Source organism: Plectrocnemia conspersa, unplaced genomic scaffold (genome assembly GCF_051122295.1).
Source record: "Plectrocnemia conspersa isolate PC_06_02 unplaced genomic scaffold, ASM5112229v1 ptg000013l, whole genome shotgun sequence".
NCBI classification, from domain to species: domain Eukaryota; kingdom Metazoa; phylum Arthropoda; class Insecta; order Trichoptera; family Polycentropodidae; genus Plectrocnemia; species Plectrocnemia conspersa.
Window position 1 is genome coordinate 26,496,235 of NW_028277177.1, and position 20,942 is coordinate 26,517,176.

General features: G+C 29.1%; 1 protein-coding gene across 1 annotated transcript in view; it reads right to left on the minus strand.

Moving 5' to 3' along the window:
* The window catches only part of rdgA (retinal degeneration A), a 355,552-nt gene extending 334,854 nt beyond the window's left edge, over nt 1–20,698 (minus strand). Inside the window, exon 1 of the mRNA XM_088201623.1 lies at nt 20,549–20,698. The gene's annotated coding sequence lies outside the window, so the exon portion shown is untranslated. The remainder of the gene's footprint in view (nt 1–20,548) is intronic.
* Between the last annotated feature and the right edge of the window lie 244 nt (nt 20,699–20,942).

The following is a 20,942-nucleotide window of genomic DNA, read 5'->3' on the forward strand; positions in this document are numbered from 1 at the left end:
TTTGTGATGGATGTAAAGCGTGTAATGAGAACGAACACACACCATGTATGGATATGTACTAATATTATTCTGAGTTGACCTTAAAAAGAGACACACGTGATACGTCACTATCTAAAAACTAATCTATTGTCATAAAAAGTTGAGACACGAAAGCTCTTTTTTTCTATTGCAATATACATATGTATTTATTTAAATAGAAGATATTCAAAGGTATACTTTAATAAAATATCGTTTATTCATTACAACAACTATTTTCACTTGAATGTTTGCTTATATTTGGTAATGAAATTCATTATATTATAAGTATTTTTTTAATGAGTCAACCTTTATATATGTTTTCACATTAATAGTATTTTTTATTATGATAATAAATTTACGGAGAAATACCTAATAAAACAGTTATGTTTGACTTGTAATAATAATACGTAATGTGATTCCCATATTGCGACGGTCCAGTGAATTCTAATTTTAGCACGAATATATATATGTATGTATATATATATATATATATAATAAGAGCTATGTATAATATTTAACAAGGCTGATTTAGATATGTTACATGTGCCCTATCATATGTACATATATTACTGATATGTAAAAAAATACTATCATATTCGAACATGTATAAATATTGACAAATATTATTTGTTTCTTATTATTGATATAAGTAATAAATTGCCATTTAGTAAGCGAATGGTGCAGTGGTTAGAAACATGGCTTAAGAATTAAAATTTGAGAGTTAAAATAAAATATTTAACTTGGAGATCAGATGATTTCAATCTACAGGTAGCAAACATATTATGTTTTAAATAAATACAAAGATCAATCTGTACAATATGACATATTTTTCATAATCCATATATTGGATTATATTTTCATTAATATTTAAGGACAATTTTATTAAAGATACTGATTTATTTAACACAAACAATACGTTGATTTGCTAGAGTTTCGATATAAATATACTTCTTTGTAACTTAAGAATCATATCTATACAAAATTATACATTAAAAACAAGTATTGCTTGTCAATTAATATACATATAAATACAGATCAAAAACTCTTTGATCTTAGGCCAGATAATTTAAAATTTAAATCACTGCTATCCTTCCCATTTTGCTACTTAGCCTCCCAAGAAATAGATTATTCTCTTTGTATACATCGAAAGCCATTTTTTTTTCATTAAAGATACATTGCTTCTCTGCTCGCTCCAAAAAATACCAAGAATCTCTTTATACCAGAACATTTCAAATGCGACTATAAACCTAGGAGTATCGAGAAAAGTCACGGATTTAATACGATTCGTTTTGGTTTTACCCGACACTTTTCTATTACTCTAAATCTTTACCAGCTTTGCCATTGCTCTTTGTACCATATCGATTTTCCTATTACTTCAAGCTAACATCTACCACAGTGTTTTAAACACGGTTTTGCTTTTGCATCATTTTATTGCCGTTTTAATAGTAATAGCATTACATTATTCTAGAAACACAAACCACTCGCTGCCAAAACAGATAGCTGATTCATTAACGATTGATGATAAAAACCGAACGACAACAACACACACACAATTTAGATTAATGTAGCAGATAATAAAAAAAAACTATATATATATACCACATATAATAATGTGAGTTTATCTTTCATTTCCTTGTCGTGACACACAACATACATATAGGTATACATATATTGTGTCTTCTCCATATATATCATCAGAATCCGCTTTCATAAAAAAAAAATCTAGACAATCGACGTTGAGCAGATGCCAGCGAATATATTTTTCTATATATGGTAAGAAGAAAAATTGAATAAATCCAATGTACGTGACAGTAAACGTCGACAAGTGGAAAAAAGAAAATGTGCCTCAAATTGGTATCGTGACACTTATCAGATGAGGAGAGACTGTCGTGACGAATAACGCCAGAAAATCAAATCTGATCGTCGCAGTGACACTTAAGATTTTGTCACTCCTCGAGCAAATCTCGAGGATCTTAGTTCTGGGTCGGTTAATTAAAAGACGCCAAAATCAAAGGACGTGACAGCCCTTGGAGGCAAAGTGGGTGTCCAATTTAAGTGTGGACCTACGTACATACAAACACAAAGAGAAGACTGGAAACATTTAAACTTATCACTAACTTTTATTTTTTTTTAATAAATAAAAAAAATAATAAATTAAATAAAAAGTATTAAGAAAACAATCAAATAAGGGCTTTTAAATAAATTATTTTAATATGATTAGACTAATTTTCTAAAAAGATTTCCAGAAAAGTTAGTTTATTATTCTGACATGGAAATCATAGATGTGTACTCATTTCTTACATAACCTAATACTGTCCAAAGATATTTCTCTATTATTTTATGGATAATACTTTTTTCAAATGGGTATTTTACGAAGCAAAATTAATTACAAAACATGTGACCACTAACTCAGCAGTTTCTTAACGTTGCAGTGAGATTATTAAAGTAAAAACATTTTTTGTGTACCATAAACATTGTGATTATTTTCATTAGGTAAATAAACTATTGCATACAGATGATGATGATTGGCAATTAAACACTGATTTAACCGCTGAAGTAGTATTTTATCGAATCGGCAGACGAGGCACTGCCGGTTGTCGTCTTCCCGTCGCGGTTATACCGTATAATTTTGACAATAAATAAGCCCCCATAAAACTTACAAAACAATAGCATTTAAAGTCTGCGGATTTTATAAATTTAATATTATTTATATATACGTAATATTTCCTTGATGTATCGAAACTATCATTAATTTTCATTAAAATCAGTGTGAAACTATATAAAAATGTAAATAATTAGACTATTTCACGTCTTCTCTATAGGTATGTAATGTAAATGTGCTATTTTTCCCTGTGACGAAGTTTCATGAATTATTTATGCCCTAGCGGATAAAGTAGCCATCCGACCAAAGAAGAGAGTGGCTATTAAATCTCACTTGGTACTACACAGCATCACTGGTGTTTGCGTTGTTGTGTTTTTTATTCTCGCAGTGGTATTTTATAATAAATTCATTGTAGTGGTGCTTGGATTTTGGAGTCGAGGACAAGACCTTAATTCCGATTTTCAATTCTGACAAAGTGGGGTTGCCATGACCGTGCACGAACGAGGACACTCTCTATTGACGTTTTTGTCTAAATGACATCCAGGAGATAAAAGCGGAGTCGTTCGCGAATTCTTTAAATTACGTAGATGAAATATATAATACGTGGATATGAATATGCTAAATTCAAGGCGACGGGAATAAAATGTATTGTTTTAAAAATAACTTAACCATAAAAGACGGACTAAGTGGTTGAACATATTTTACACGATAGAGGACCATTTTGATTTGATTCAATTGAAATAGCCGTATAAAAGATCTTAAGCTTTCAACAGCGCGTTGTTATAATTCAAACGTAATACGAAAATCAGTCTACAATTACCTTCAGAAAATTGTGTTCAATTAGTAGAAATAATATGTTTTCCGACCCACGATTACTCGCTTAGTGGATTTTATTCAGAGATATAGAGGCAGACTTATCAAGGTTAACCCGCATTAAAGAAATACGAAACCCGTAGAAAATAATCAAATATTATAAATTATTACAAAATTTATACTAACTGCTTAAAAAGAGAAAACAATGAGTAAAGTGCTCAAAATTATCTTCCAATTTCACTGAAAATAAGCTTTAATTAAATTAACTCACATTGTTCTAAAACGTCTAAAATATTTAAAAGATTTTTGTATAGAAACCAATTATATTATTTGTGGCTAAAATGTGTCAAACCAATATTTGGCAATCTATAATTCACGTGCCATTAAATTTCCTATAATATATATATATTAATTTATTTATTTATTTAAATTATGTTTCATAAAAAAAACAATAAATTAAAATTTTAGAACCTCCACCATAATTTTAGACTTTTCATTTGAAACTTTGCCACAAATCTTTGCTTTCGACTTGGAATAAAGAAAGTTTAACCGATCACGCACCAAGCGGAGCTACGGTGAATCGACCGAGACAAAGCTTTAGAAACGCTAGGTCATCCCAAATCTTTATGATTTTAATCAATCTTCAAAACGTCGTAATTATATATAATATTAAGAAGGGACGCGTAATATACATAGAACTGTGATTGAAAAATATTTTAATAAAAAAATGACATGTAACATATAAGCATATGCTTTCAGCACAATCTAAATCTTAAATAAAATGTTTCCAGACTGAATATTCATTAAAAGCTGTGACAACGAGTAGTTTAAATATTTGTAGTTATGGTGAGATCAATATTTTTTTAATAAATATTCAATTATATTAAAGATAACCACTAAAATTAATCTGACAGCTAATACATATATAAATTATATTACACTCATATGTCATAGCAGCAAATCACTCGAGTGACATTTCCTAGCATTTGATCCGAAGTACCCTGACGCATTCAGTGATCCCAAATTAATATTTGATTTGGCCGTTAATTTTGCACCTCATTCCGAATTCACTTTGAATTTGGCATATCGACTAAACATACATATAAACATACGCCCGTTGCATATTTGAACGCTCGGACCTCGACTACTGAAGGTTAGGGGTTCGTCGAAGGTCAGCGTTGAGTCGGTCGTTCCTTAGGGAAAAAGAATTTTACGATATGATCTACGTGTATTTTATGCTTGTATATTAGAGCTTGTAGTAAATATACAGGATGGCCCAGCATATTTTTTTTGATACAATTAAAGACCACGCGTAATATTATATTTGCTACGAAATTAGTCGAGAATTTTATAAGACAAATTGCTTTGTATTTCTTAGATCTTGTAAGATATGGTGTTTTTTCTCGTCGACATAAACAAAAAAATTGCGTATCAGAGCCGACGTTTCAAAGCACACATTAGAATAAGACTAAATTACTTTCTTCAGATACTTTAATCAGCACTAAAATTTACAAGAGTTCAGCCTAACTTGCACTAAACAAAGAAACGACCATTCAACCCAGATAAATCTGCCGCTTAACCGGTTTATCTAAATTCCTAATAGCTTAACTTCAAATTCACAAATTCAAATCATTAAGAGAACTTTTTAAACACATGTGGCAGCTTATACAATCAATCCTTAATACGCCAATAAAAACAGATTACGCTACCATCAGGTTTAGAATTCTCAATCGAATATTAGATTATTCGAATTATTCGCCCGAATTTTAACCATATAAATATTCGAATAATTGATCGAATTTTAGTAAAATATTCCTAAATACTATCTCAAGTGAAATTTTAAAAATCATAAAATAAAATAATTTGTATACATAAGCCACACAGGTAGTACCTAGTGCCGCTCCAAAATCCACGGTCCTATATGCGCCTTTATTTTGTTTCAAAATTCGAGACAATAAGACGCTTCATCTCGACAAAAAAATACTTTTACGCCTTCGACAAACATTTGTGTATAGAATGTTTTTCGGCGATATTTACTAAGACCGAAATTCACAGAATTCGTTCGTTGAACGAAATAAAATATTAGAAAGTCCGATCTTTCATTATCGTTTAACGCTTATCTCAATAGGTGAGCGTCGCAAATTTCTGTGAAATTCGTGTTACGTTTTTGGATTTGTTGTTTCAAGACGCAAATATTATATTTCATTCAGTTCAATAATTCGATCGCGTTAATTTATTTCTAGTTATTCAATTTATATGCAAATCCGCACAAAACAATCACCGATACGGATTCGATCTTTATTTATATCAAATTTGTTCCAAACATTATTAGCTATTTTATATTCAATAAATTCGATAAAATTATGTATTTAAAATGTTGCATAAATTTTACTGAAATAATTCAATCACAGCTGATCTTAATTCTGTTTATTTGAAAAAATTGACGTGCCTGATCAAAATGTTTATAATAATAAATTAGGCATTTTCCTTTTAACGTCCTCACTAATCAGTAATTCGCACAGCATTGTGTTATGCATATTTTATAAAACTCAAAAAACTATTATGAAAATAATTAACGATTAATTAAAATAAATATTATTCATTAATAAATATTTTTTAATTAAATAATATTTTTTAGGCAAAAAATTGCACTAATTGGTTAAATAAATTAATATCGATAAAAACCAAAATAAAAATCACAAATATATTCGAAGATCCATTTCTTCATTTCATCCATTTTATATTCAATTCGAATATTGAATAAAAAAATTAAACTACGAATGATTGAGAGCCCTCGGGTTGTTCCATAAGTCTTTTTTTTCTTTTTTTAAGGAGCGGGTCAAATGGTTCAAAAATAAATATGTAATAATTTTAATCAATTTTTTATACCTGATTCGAAAAAAATTTTTTGGAAGCAATTGATTCTTTATTGTCGATTTTTATATCTATTTTTGTAAAAATAAAATATTTTATTATCTATTTTCATTATTTCTGCACATAAAAACTGTTGCAGAGATAATAAAAATAGATGATAGTTTTTGGAGCAATGTCTGAAAAATACATTGGGTGAAAAAAATGTTCCAAAAAAATCCATTTTCATACATGAGTGCTGTCTTAGTGTAGAATTACCCGTTTTTGATTTATAAGGGAAGGTATTTTTAAGGTCAATCAAATTAGTTGAGCATGTAATCCAATATTCATTAAAAATTATACCCTTCATATTCAACAAAATTCTACAACACTATCTTATTGAAGTGTAATCCTGAACTCGGGGCTGAAATTGGAGGTTGATTGACGTCCAATCACTTCAGTGTTAAAGTAAAGGATTTACTTCTCATCTCCTGTAACAATACGACTCAAAAATAAATCTTTCTGTTCTAGAATCAATAATGATTGGCACATTGAGAAACCTATATTCTGCAAATTGACACCCTTCCTATTTTTTTAAATATCTATGAACTGATATAGGCGACACGACAGAGCTATTGTGCTAGCTTTTGTACCGCTAATCTCAGGTCTGCCTTGATGGCAGCCCTGATATCCTCACTAACAACCCCCTTAGGATCACCCGCCCTTACGATCGAATATTTTAGAACCACATTTGACACTTTTTAAATTTAATTGCAATCCGGCCCATTGTATTACACATATTTTAAAACTTATAAATCACAATATAGCTTAACCAAAATTATTTTATCTCCACCGCCATTATTGATTTAGCGTTGAAATTTTCGAAAGGAAAAATATTCCATTACTAAAGAGCGACATTGATACTACTTTTCTCAACAAACACCGAAAGAATAATATAATGATCATTAATTCACAAAAGGTATACATGTTTACAAATGTAAGAAAAACACGCAAACTAATAGAACAACCTGATCTGCCATTTTTTTATTTTTATACATTACTAAAAACCAGGGGCGTGTATTCAGGGTGTGCTAGGTGTGCGGCGCACACCCGCAAAACCATCTAAAATATAAATTTAGAAAATTTAGGGCGTAAAGCGACATCATTTTGCATACAGTAGTATGCAAAATTATAAAATTTTAATATGCAGTGTATAGTATGCATTGGTATTTGTCATACGCTCTGAACGTTTTCGCGCGAGCGATCGTTTTGGAACAACACATATAACGCGCCGACCTTGCGCGCGGCCGCCGACTAAAGTAAATTGTTCCGAGATTTAACGGCTGAAGTCGATCTGTCGGCTGGCAGCGCTCAGTAGTAAAATTGGTCTCGAATTTGGTGCGCGTACTTCACAAACTCTTGCGTCCGTCGCTGCTTTTTTATTACATCACAATAACAGGTCACTCATTTTTTATAATTTATTATCTTATTTACATATGATCAATATTTAATTTTCTATTCTAGATTATATTTTTTTATTTACCCCAAAAATGATGAAGAATACTGTTGAAGATATTTTGAATAATCCATTTTCAAAAAGAAGTTATGAAATTAAATTGAAGATAATCAAAATTGGCAAACCACGTCCACCTCTTCCCAATTTATTTATGGTTTGCAAGCCAAAGTACTCGAAGTTTATCCATTGGCCATTTTTACACACTGCTATGCTCATATGTTGAATTTAACATTACAACAAGGTCTTTCCAATATAAAGGTGTGCAAATCTTTCTTTCAAACTTTAAATGGATTGTCTGCATTCTTTTCGAAATCTTCCAAACGAATAAATGCTTTACAAGAGTTTGTAGGTAGAAGACTTCCTTCTGTTACACCTACAAGATGGAATTACACATCACGGTTAAGTAACACAGTGCAAAAATACAGAAATGAATTTACGGACTTTTTTCGAGACGTCATGAAAAATAGTGAACTATGGGACCCCGACACTGTAATAAAAGCACGAGGTTTTCTTAGCTTTTTGGAAGATTTTGAAACAAGAAAACTTCTCCACATATGGTCAAACCTTTTTGGAAAAACTGATGTGTTATACAACATTTTACAATCCAAATCTTTTGACATATTATATTGCTGTAAGAAAGTTACCGAAATTTTGCAACAACTCAGACATGAACAGGAAAATAATTATGAAACATTATGGGATTCTTATGTAACGGAAGAAAATTATCCAAGACTGAGTAATGATTTGCTTGTTGAAGAAAAGCACGCGTTTTGCCAACTATTTAATACAATAGTTGATAATATATGTAAGCAAATTGTTGCCGTTTTTCTTCAATGTCCAAATTGGAATATTTTCACCTTTTGGAGAAAGAAAAATATGAGCAATATAAAGGAAAATTTCCAAATGAATTACTTACCAAACTACAACAATTCTATGGAACATTATTTGATTATATAAGTTTAAAAAATGAGCTTGCTGTTCTTTATCATTTGCCTGAATTTGCAGAGAAATCTGTTCATGAGCTTGTACAATTTATGAACACAAATAATCTTGAGTCAGGTTTTCAGGAAATAGATAAATTAGGCAAACTAATATTAGCTCCTCCAAGCAGTACTGCTTCAGCAGAACGTTCATTTTCTGCTCTGAAACGAATTAATAATTGTTATCGAAGTACCCAAGGCCAAGAAAGGCTATGTGGCCTTAGCTTGATTTCAATAGAAAAAGGGATCCTTATGGATATTAAAAAGAAGAGCACTTTTTATGACAGCGTGATAGAAAAATTTATGATCAAAGAAAGAAGATTAGATTTTATATATAAATAATTATAATTTTATGTTTATTGGAAATTTGATATTTTTATATAATAATATTTTAGATTTGGTTTGATGTTTATTTATTTATTTATATATGGGAAAAAGCTGTAAGGCAGTTTAGGCATGCCAAAACCTCGGCTTATAAAAATGAAAAAATGTACGTTTTTTTTATTTTTTATAGCACACCCAATATTAACACCCACCGTACGCCACTGCTAAAAACAAATATTATATTTTTGTTGTTTATTTAATTCGCAGATTATTTATTTACTTCTATTTACTTCTAATCTATCTTAACCCTTCGCAGATTATTTATCCACTTAGAAATATTTATTCCTAATCCATCTTATTCGCAGATTATTTATCCACTCAGAAATATTTACTCCTAATCTATCTTAACCCTTTCCAGCCTTTCGTCGAACTAATTTTATTATTTTTAATAGTAAAGTTTTTAGGCACAGTATTTTTTTACTCATTTATTTAACGGTATTCAAGAAAAAATGTTAAGAGTTTTGGTGATTATACAAATGTGTCTTAAGTGTGAATATTTAAGTGAAATAAGATAGTTTTGTCAATACAGTTTTATGTTAAAAAATCATAGTATTTATTTTAGGACTACAAAGGGTTAATATGATTTAATGGATTCAATCTAGTGACTTATATAATATGCATATAGAAAATCTGCGTCGGCTGAAATATTTTTTTCAACATTAAGGATTGCAATAATACCGGGATTTTCAATACTAGAGAGAGGAAATATGTAATACCGCTTTAGCGATATTGACATTATTATTATTATTTAAATTAAATAATAAAAAAAAGAACGAATAAATAATCCAAATGCAGCTCACATTTTTTACCGTGTTTATTGATTAGCAAGACATTCGAATACCCCGGCAATTTTTATTTCGATATATCAAATATTTTAACTATATCATTATCCCTTTCAATGCTCACTATAATAAAGTAAGTGTGATTGTTTTTTAATATGTTTGTGACTTGTAATTTGTTTTCATTATGAATTGCTTTTTTGCAATTTTAACTAAATCTTATTGATTAAATAATCTCTAAGCGTGGCTCATCAGAGATGCGAAACTAAAAGGGTGAATCAGCTAGGGAGAACTCACTGTGATTAATAGAAAATCACTGATTAATAGAAACACATTTGTAAATACTGCATAATATTATCCTACGCCGATAATACCATAAAGATTAATCTCCTACAATAAGCATTAATATATTCTCCGTTTCTACTTTCAAGCAATGTGGATATCATGGTTTTCTTAGTTCTAAGCCATGTAAATAGCATTTTTAACAAATAAAAAGTATTTAGAATATATGCACTTAAAATTGTGACATACAACAAAATTAAGCAACCCAAATTCAATATGGGATTTTCGAAACAAACAATTCTTTATACTTACATTGCAAATTTCAGAAATAATTGTGACACAAAAAAATAGTTAAATAAGTTTTAACATAAAAAAGCTATTTTTTTATCCATATATATGTTCATTATTTTACAAATTTATTAATGGGGATAGAATAAGTCATGTTTTGAGCAATCCATGGAAGTTTGTGTATTAATATTTAACTTTTTAGTCAATCCTATTTAAAATTCAATGAACTCTATTTCTAAATATGCGAACTCGATCTGATTAAATAGTGATAGGGGATGTATATACATTATGCAATGTAATTAAAAATTCGCGTCTTAGGATCGCCATCCCTTATATAGAAGATCAAAAGCATAATTTAAATATATTATCACGAGAGAGTTGGACTATTGAGATAGTGAGCAATGGAAATAAAAAAAATAACATTTAATGAAAGTATATTGAATTAAACATTATTTACTTTAACATGTATTATAAAAATATAAAAACATTCTCATTGCTATGAATAAATTTATATGATTTATACTCCTTTGTGTTACGGTATATGAGCTTTTAAAAATCATCCTGTATTTAAGATTGAGAAATTGACCTAAGAATGTATATAAATAATATTAGTTTATAATACCAATATTTTTTGAACAATCTGTATTGCTTATATTTAATTTATATATTTATTCTGTATGATTAAAAAGCTTAACGCTGATGCCCTTAAAATTAATTAAATAATGCCAATATATATTTTTTTAGGATTAGATTAATATTTGTTAACCTTTTATTTGCCGAAATCCACTTTATTGACATTTTCTACTTTTGTGACAATCGCCCGATTTGAATATGGTCTGTATAAGTATTTGCTTTAGGAGCAAATAACATTTTTTCGGAACATATATTTTTATTAATATGTAATTCATCAATATTTAAAAAGCAATGCAAGAAAAAGGGTAATGAATTTATTTAAAATTACTATTCCAATAAAAAAAATGACAGAGAAGTTTACACTATACTTTATTGTAGGTTTATTAATAATTTTAATTTATGTATCGGCCATTGTTTTTTTTTTGTGTTCCATCAAAAAGGCGCAAGACAAAATAGCACCGACAAAACAGCGCAACGCATATATATAAAAGGAAACACCAAAACAGAAATATAAAATATTAAAAACAGGAATAAATATTTTTCTGAAAGTGCACACTTGCATTTTCCCCAATTCTTCGATAATATTTTCAATATAAACTATATAAATAAATTGAATTTGTCGATTACTCTCGTTACTACGTTTCACAAAAGTCTTCAATTAAAATAAACTTTATCTAACGAAACGTGGCGCTGTTTTGTCGGTGATATTTTGTCCTGTGCTGTTTTTTTACGTATTAAAATACGATAAAATTGCATAAATATGCAACAAAGAATAAATGTTTTTAAAGCATGATAGAGCAGTTGTATAAGTCTGTGACTAATACCTAAAAGACATGGGTTTCATCCCAAATGAAACATATTGTACGTCTGTAAAAATTAAATTAATGATTAAAATATATTCAATAAATAATTTTGGTTTTCTTAGATTTATTATTCTCGTGGATGAATGTTGCGATAAATAATTATAATTAAAATCGAGCCATTTCGTAAATTGTGACATCTATAGATTGTAAGCTGTAATAATAGTTTATAGCAGTGAGCGTCACATCCTCCACTTTTTATCCAAAACACACAGACGCTGGAACTGACACTAGTTACTGTGTTATTACATATATACTATTTTTTATTTATTTGGTGAAAAATGGACCAAAATATTTATTTTTATAGCCGTATGTGACACAGACAAAAAACCTTGAAATAAGCATTCTCCTTCGCATTCACAAAAAGAATGCTGATGCACTATTGCAGTACGAATATTTAATGTTTCAGTTAACAGCACACCGTCTTTGGATTTGGTACACTCACAATTTTTCATAGTGACTTTTTAAAAATTGAAAATGAACTATCAATCTTCTTCTTCTACATTATTAGAAAATGATAGTATTGTTAAAGAAAACTGACTTGGAAAAATTTGTATTATTATTTCCATCTTAACTGTAATTTTATTTTTATTTTTTGTAATTTGTATCACATATAAGAAAAATATTTTATGGATTTTTGAAATAATATATCATACGCGTAAAATTGTTATCAATCTCCGCTAAACTCTCCGAAGTATGCAGTTTCCGGATAATAACTGTTATTGCAGCGAAGATAGAAACAACAACACACAATAATACGTCTAATAATTATTCTTGTGACTGAGCTCTAGTACGCGTACACTGGTTAATAATTACAGTGTTTATTGCTTACTTAGTACTTATTCATTGTGTTTATCTAGTTGTAATGCATCGCATACAATAAATAAAGAAATAATGCAATACGAAATAAAATAAACAATTATTTATACATATGTATGGAATATATTAAAAGTTTTCGCTAAACTAGTTACAACGCACGAGCGTATTTTAAAGCAAAAAATAAGAATAGAAAAAATCTATATTCTTTTTTTTATGAATGATAAAATTGTACATGTATACATGCAAATAATAATAAATATTACATCGTTCTACAACTCTGTAATATAATATACTAAGCACCAATGTGTCGTTTAAATTACCTGTGGATTCAACTTTTCGCATAAAAAACCCTTAGTATTTTAAGCCTAATTAAAATATTAAGCAGGTAAAAGTTAAAATATAAATTCCTTTTATACAAAAAGCCAATATCTTTAGAAGAAATTTCTCCTTTGAGAAGAATTCCTTCGAGATCATATGGAAATTTCGCAGCGTCTAGCTTTCAAGAATTATTTTTTAGTAAAGGCTTCAACAGCGTCGTGTAATGTTATTATGAAAATAAAGCTGCTTGTGTCTGATGTTCATTATATTACGCTTTATACAGAATTTTTAAAGGCGATAATTACGTGAAACACAAATAGCTTTAATTCGATGAGTAGGCATTCTAACATTGTCAAAAATTATCAATACTCGCGTGTTCGACGAATCGCTCAAAAGGGCACCCGTGTAATTTATCAACGCTGAACGGCATTTATTTATTCATTCCGTATTCTTAACTTTTGTGTAGCCGTATATTAACGTGAAATTACAAAAGGAAGAACGACAAGCGTTTGAAATTCAATATTTACGCTGCCATTACAGTAAAAGCGTGCGTAAAAAGTGATGTCGCTTCTTTGCTATGAATTATATAGCATTATATGTATATATATAGAATCAGAGTCGAAATTAATTTCGAATTAACACTCCGTGTCGGATGTTTCGGCAAAACGGATTAATTCGAGGATAATGCTGATGCCGCGGAAGGATTTCAAAGGTTTATCAAAGAGGGTGTTTGTTTACTTTCACTTATTCGCCAAACTATGAGACATTGATTAAATTGTACGTCCATCTGAAACAGAGCGTAAATGCTAAAGAATGTACGTTTACAATTTCAAATTGTTAGCTTATTTCTAAAGACCAGTTTGCTCATTTCGCATCAAATAAAAAACACTGATATCATATCATTATAAAAATATCAATGGAAGTATATATTCATATAAAAGTATTCCATTCACGATCAATTTAACACAACAATTGTATATTCATACACAGAAAAAGCGAATAAAAACAATCGCAGCTTCAGGTGGAAAAATAACAACGCTTTAATGACAATTTATATCACGGATTGATCCAATTAAAAAACACGAGCTATTTAAAACGATGTATATATTAGATACATTTTGAAAACGTCTTTTTACTTTTCGGAAAACTGTTTTAATACGTGCAAAAAAACACAAATTACAATATATTAATAAACCTTTTAAATACTGTATTTGGACTCTTCGAAAAAGATAATACCGTAAAACGTGTATTAAAGTGAAAAAAAAGTATATACTAGTTAAATATTTTTTAAATTTTAAAGTACGTAAAAATCCGAAAATTATATCATAGAAGTCGTTTATGACTAAAATGTTGATTATGATACTTTTTGTATAATTTCATATGACTCTGAAACACCCTTTGTTATAATATTAAGAGATGATGATACAACAATAAAATACGATTTAATAGTTGATATATTTGAAATCCGACTTTTTGTTAAATGCAATACACTTTACTTAATTTAATTAAAATAAGCAATAATGTTTTTTGCAATCATAACATGAGCAATACTTTGTCGTAGCGGCGGCAAGAACAAACATATTCCTTTGGCGACCATGATGGTAATACGACGACTGGTGGCGCTTCGTCCACCAATCTCATTTCATTCATAATAATCAGCATCATGTAACTATACTTTTGTAGTGGTGCAATTTGAGTCTAATTTCCACCCGTATCTAATCGTCCGCCAAAAAGTCATTATAAGTATTTATTTGGTATGTAAGTATTAGAATCACCTATAAAAAACTTATCTTCAGCGCATATTCTGTAAAAGTGCGATAAACCGGTATATAAAAGAAAACTGATCTTTACTAACGTTCGTGGTAGGGACACAGCGGACTCGGCCTTACCATTCGTACCACATTTTAGCCTTGTATCATGTTAAGCATCGCCTCCAGGACAAACTTTTTAAATGCTACAATACAAATAACTTCGCATTAAATATAAAAATATAAGCGTGACTATGAGATCAGGATATATTTTTTTAAATGCATATAAAATATTCTTTATGAATATTTTAAAGTAGCTAATTATTATATATTTTTTAATATCTAATATGTGTTACATATCATCATGATATATAACTGTGAGATTAGACAAAAATAGGTAAACCTAATCTGTGATGATGGATCAGAATTATATATCATACTAATTCTAATCTCCCAAATACGATAGAATTCTATATAGGATTCGAACCCAGGTATTTAAGATCAATAATTAGAGACTTATGCTGCTGATTATATAAGTAAAAAAATTATTACACCGTAACTGTTTACTGAAACTAAAATATAAACTTAAATACATAAATGTATATAATAAATATAACTTTTAACGCACAAGTTTTAAATATTGCTTTTTTAACATTAAATTGGTATTGTTGGAACCAACAATTTAACTGCATATTATTTTTATCAAAAATAAATTAGCATAGCAGCAACGAATTTATTTTTATAGACACATGTTGCAAATTGATTAATATTTTGCTCATTAATAAGTAATTGTCATTAATACTCGTGTATCGTATTAAATATTTAGTATAAATATGGAGCGATTAAAATAAATAAAGGTCATTAACCAGTAGTCACAACGACACACCTTCGCATTATTGCTGGAGCATCAACGACTCACTTGTTCCTGGTTTCCTCTTACACAGCGCCCCTTGGAGGGCGGGCGCTAAAGTATTATTATTATTCTAATACCATCTAATCGTAATTAACGAACAAGAAATCACAAAAGTAAATTAGTACTTTACTTTTTTTAACGACAAAATAATCGAGCATTTAGGCGAATATATTACAATAATATTTTTAACTAGTATTAGGATTACATGCTGCGCGAAGAGTGTCCTGAGATAAACGATCTCATTTATTCCGGCTCCACTCGCATGTCACGTGAAAACGGCTTATTGGAAGATTCTAGCAATATTTAATACTACCGTTCTTATTTCAGATAAGATCTTGTTTTCATCATTGATAAATATGAATAAAAAAATGTTGAATAACTAAATCAAATAACAAACTAGTTCAGTGAATATAATACATACAAATGTAAGAAAAACTTCAAAAAAGCAAATGTTAACTGATTTAGAAAAAAAGTCTTGTAAAATATTTTTAGCGTATTTCTAAATATTTTTGTACATCCAATTTATAGCATATAAAAGATATGTAAAGCTCTACATAAATCGTGGCTTTAAAATAAATATAACATGGGCTCGGCAACACCCAGACTGGACACTTTCAGATTGTGCTAAAGTGATTCAGAACTAAATTTAATATATGTATGTTTTGTTTTAGTTAGACTTGTTGAAAATATTTAATGCGTAATAAAAATAATTGCTATTATATAAGTTTTTGTTATTTTTTACGCCAGCGTTATACAAGTATACGTGCAAATTAGATAGTCGGGGCGGATTAGGGCCACTTCTAAATAGTAACAAAAGACCACATGTGCCAACAAGTCTGTGAAATATGGCTAGCAGATGCCTTAAATACATGTTTCCAGTGAGCGTTGCTAAAATGTTACATTACCCAAAACATACTTATAAAAAATAATCTAACAGACAACAACATAGTCTGTTTCTGCCCTGAAGCGTCGCATTGCTCCAAGAAGTAAAATGTAAGAAATAGCAATACCCTTCCTCTAAATTCACAAACATAGTTTATTCTGCAGCAGCAGAGGTAAAAATCATGTTTATGCACAAATATTGTTTTTTTATATCAATTATCTAAAACGGAATTATTTTGGGTTGAAAATGTTGATTATTTTTACATTTTAAGTAAATTTAAAAAATCATACATTAATAAAAAAATACTTATAGGAGCTGTAATTAAAACCTTTAAGGAAGGTTAAAAAATATTTAAATTAGGTTGTATATCAATCACGCAATCAATATTTTTTTAATTATTAAGATAAAACGCATTCGGATGTTCTACTATTTAGCCAATGAACGTCATAAAATGATTTAATATTAAAAATAAGGTTTTTTTACAGAAATATACGAAAATAAGCAAATTAATAAAAAAAAGTGGATATAATAGATTAAAAAGGTGATGGTTAAGACTTTTCCTTTGAAATATGTACGCATTTGCTTATGATTCTAATTGTTGTTGTATTTACGCAATTTGGTGCGAATGCTAGCAATTAATAATTAGCAATTAGCGAAAGAAAGTTGCAAAATGTATTTTTGAGTTTTACCTTCTGGCTATAGCAAACTTTTTCATAAAGTATTATGAAAGGCATTACAATATTTAATGACGCAAATATAATAATTATGTTTAAGATGAGCTAAAAGCTTATTTTTTCTTATATGGTATTGAGGCAAAGAATATAAAAAAAATGTGTAAACAACTGAAGAAATGCTGATGACACATCAGAGAATATAACATATCGATTTACGCATTGAAGTGAAACCTAATGATGATAAATAAATAAAAATACTATTGATGAGATGTATATTAAAATATATTACAACTAGCGATTCAAACGAAGAAAATAACCATAGAAAGCACATAAAATAGTACAATAGTACAAATTAATGCTTGATTTAACTAACACAATAACAAAAAGATCTTTATATATTATATTAACCAATAATGAATTTGTAATATATAACATGAAACGATAATATATTTTTATCGATTACATTTATATTCAAGTGGGAAAACAATTTTTTTCAAACACTTTACTCGCAATTTTCAATATCTGAGGTACATATATGGCGCTGTGTTTTTTTCTCATTCTACTACCTTTCTGTAAAAAATTGTGCTTATTTTTTGAATCACCGCTGCGTAGCGAGAGGAAAGCTCGACTTTGTGGATTCGGGAAAAATTGAAAAAAATTAGGGTTAACCCTTTCTGGGAGAGACAGAGAGAAGGCGCTCAAATACAATTATATGGAAAAATAAAATTTAATAACGCTCTTCTCTATCTCTCCGTTGTCATTTTTATTTTCTCCCCGGGCAAAAATACCTTTTTCTACTCGGCGAGATGAAAGAGTTCAAATACGACGATGGGCAATTGAAATTTTCATTACTCTGTTTAAACTGTCATTTATACTTGTGGAAAAATCTCTTTAACGAGAGCTTCTTAAGCTCGACTGAAATATATTTTAGAATCAAGATTAAAATTAATCTTTTATTGCTAAGACATGCTGTATATATATATTATATATCGTATAACCGTAATTAATTAATCGCTGCTGAGCTAATCTCAAATCCCAATTCTGAAGAAATCCAATTAATAGAGAACACATACGTCAGATCTTGATCTAACGAAGCTAAATCGGTCAATCTATCTTACACAGGTACTATAGTACAATAATGTTACGTCAAAGAAAATCGTACACGCAAATGCTTATATTGTTAATACACGGTATAATAATCCATAATTGGACCGATAAATAATTTATTAATCCGACGCCACAAAGAAAATTACCATAAATTACGCAATGCGTAATGTATAATATAATATAAGCGTTTTCGTCACGAAACACATTTTTGCGTAAATTCAAGTGAAGCAGCGATGCATAATAAAAAGTGTTTTAAACGTACTTAATAGTGATAAAAATACTATTATATATTGAAGTCATAAGAACACAAAAATAAACCAAGGTCAGTTTGATTGATGATTAAGTAACAATTTTATTCAATGAATATTATTTTAATATAAAATAATATAAAATAACTCCATATTTTACTTTAAAATAATAAGATAATTGAATATTGGGTCTGTTTTGTCACAGCTTTAAAATACAATAGATATGCTATGGATTTTTTTGTCAACTGGTAATCAAATATTTCATTAATCGAGAACACAAGAAAAGTTTTTTTAAATAAAAAAATAATATGTCACTAATATTTTTTCTAATAATCAAGGACATACTGCAAGTTCTGTAAAAATCTAAAATTACAATTATTAAAACATAAAAAAAAAACAATAAAATAAAAAGTGACACATTTAATAATAAAACCACAAAATAACCTAAAAATAGATAAAGAAAATTATAAAAAAATACAAATCATATTTTTTATATATTATGAGGCATAAGTAAAGATTTATCTTAAGCCTGTTTTTATATATAAAATTCATACATACATCAATTTTGTAATGTATATTTAGATAATTTTATTTTAATAATCAACTCTGTTAAAATATGACATTATCAAATGATCGCATTTAATTAAAAAAACTTATATTAAACCAGCTTAATCAATTATGGAAGCAATGGAAGTATTGAATTGTGATGAATAATATTTCAACACTTAAAAGCGATAAAATATTTTATTACATTTGGAAACATTATTTTTTATATAAATATAATGCAAGATAATAAAATTATACTTAGACTGAGATTCACTACTATCCTTCGTCTATATAAATATAACTATAATAAAAAATATTTCTAATATACTGAAAAATATTATAAAACGAGCTTTTCAGTGCTTTTAAATATAATTGATATTATAAAAATATTTTTAATATAACTAATTTTTAAATTAGAAAAGCTTTCGCTTTATATACTTGAATCGCAAATATCACTATAAGTTTTAATTAATAATGTTAATCTAAAAATAGCATATATTTAAAAATCATAATTCGAATATATTAACGATTTCGATATCTATACAAAAATCAGACGCAATCGTAAAGGTTTTGTATCGGTTAATAACTCTGAAGTTATAAACAATGCACAATAACAATAATATCAAGTAAAGACTACTTACGCTTTTGAGTCATTCAAGAAGCACGTTTTTTATACATAGATTTATTTTCATTCATGGATTAACCCATTCGACCCACTGTATCACTTTCAACACTGAATGAATGAAACCATTGATACAAAACCTTTACATGCGCTTCAGAACTCGCTGCTCGATCATACTATATATTATCAATAATATACCATAGAAATATAACACGATAAACATAATCTAAGTTACCATAAGATTTCTAACATACGTTATTTGCAAAGTATGGATTATCAGTACTTTATGTGTTGATCCATTTATTAAAAAAATAACATTTTATCATTTATCTTAAGAGCAAATTAAATAATTTATAACTGATCCTGTCAGAAAAAATATCAAATCATCTACGCTAACTTCTTTTTAATGCATCTGTAAATCAATCAATAAAATTTCTTTATATTTAAAAGACATGAGATTTTTATAGGACATACATTAGAATGGTGAGAGCAATGTAACTTCATTCAAACAAATACGAAAGCAGATAGTTAACAAACTTTTACGTGATTTTTGCACATGCTAGCACTTATCATATTAATAAAGGGATCTTAATGCTATATTTCTATGGTTTTAACTGAACGAGCGGTGATCATTAGATTTATCGATAATTATTGAGTGTGGGCACCATTTTATTGATGCGCCTCGTCGCGTGTCGTAGCCGTAGCAAAATCAGCAACGGTCGTAGTCGTGGTGGATAGTCGCGTAGCCATGTCGTAGCACGTGGTCTCGTGGCACTCGAGCCACAGGTTGGCGACCTGTGGCGGCGCGGCGCGACCGACCTCGCGGGCGACTCGCGGCGGACTGGCCGTCTCCGCAGCCCCAGCTTGAGCGGCGGCGCCCCCACCTGGACACCCATCACAGGTGCAACAGTGCACTACGGAAAAGCTCGGAGCTTTCATTTAGAGGTAAAGCTAGAATTCTCTTTTCCCGTCAACAATTTACGAAACCTCTGGAGACCACCTTCTAATCACTACCAAGACAGACGGCTGATGAAAACATAGCTCCAATGGACTGAAAGA